Here is a 289-nt window from a genome sequence, read left to right on the forward strand (position 1 = left end):
ACGATGCGGTAGGCAGCGGTGTTCGCAAGAAGCAAGAGGCGACTTGGATGCACCGAGACGAATCCCGTCACCTGGGACTGGAGACCATGTCGTGTGCCGCAGTGCACCTACAAAAATGTCATACCTCGCACATCTGCAGAGTGGCGTGTACCTCGATGGTGGGGTCGTCCGGGCTGGGGCACGTTTGAGCCATTCGAAACGACTCGGTGATCTCGACGCGGGCGGCGACGTTGACCAGGTCATAGAAAAGAAGTGCAGTCTGACTGACGGCTTCGTTGATGGCACCGGA

This window comes from Saprolegnia diclina (assembly GCF_000281045.1).
Source record: "Saprolegnia diclina VS20 unplaced genomic scaffold supercont1.2, whole genome shotgun sequence".
In the NCBI taxonomy this organism is placed as follows: Eukaryota; Oomycota; class Saprolegniomycetes; order Saprolegniales; family Saprolegniaceae; genus Saprolegnia; species Saprolegnia diclina.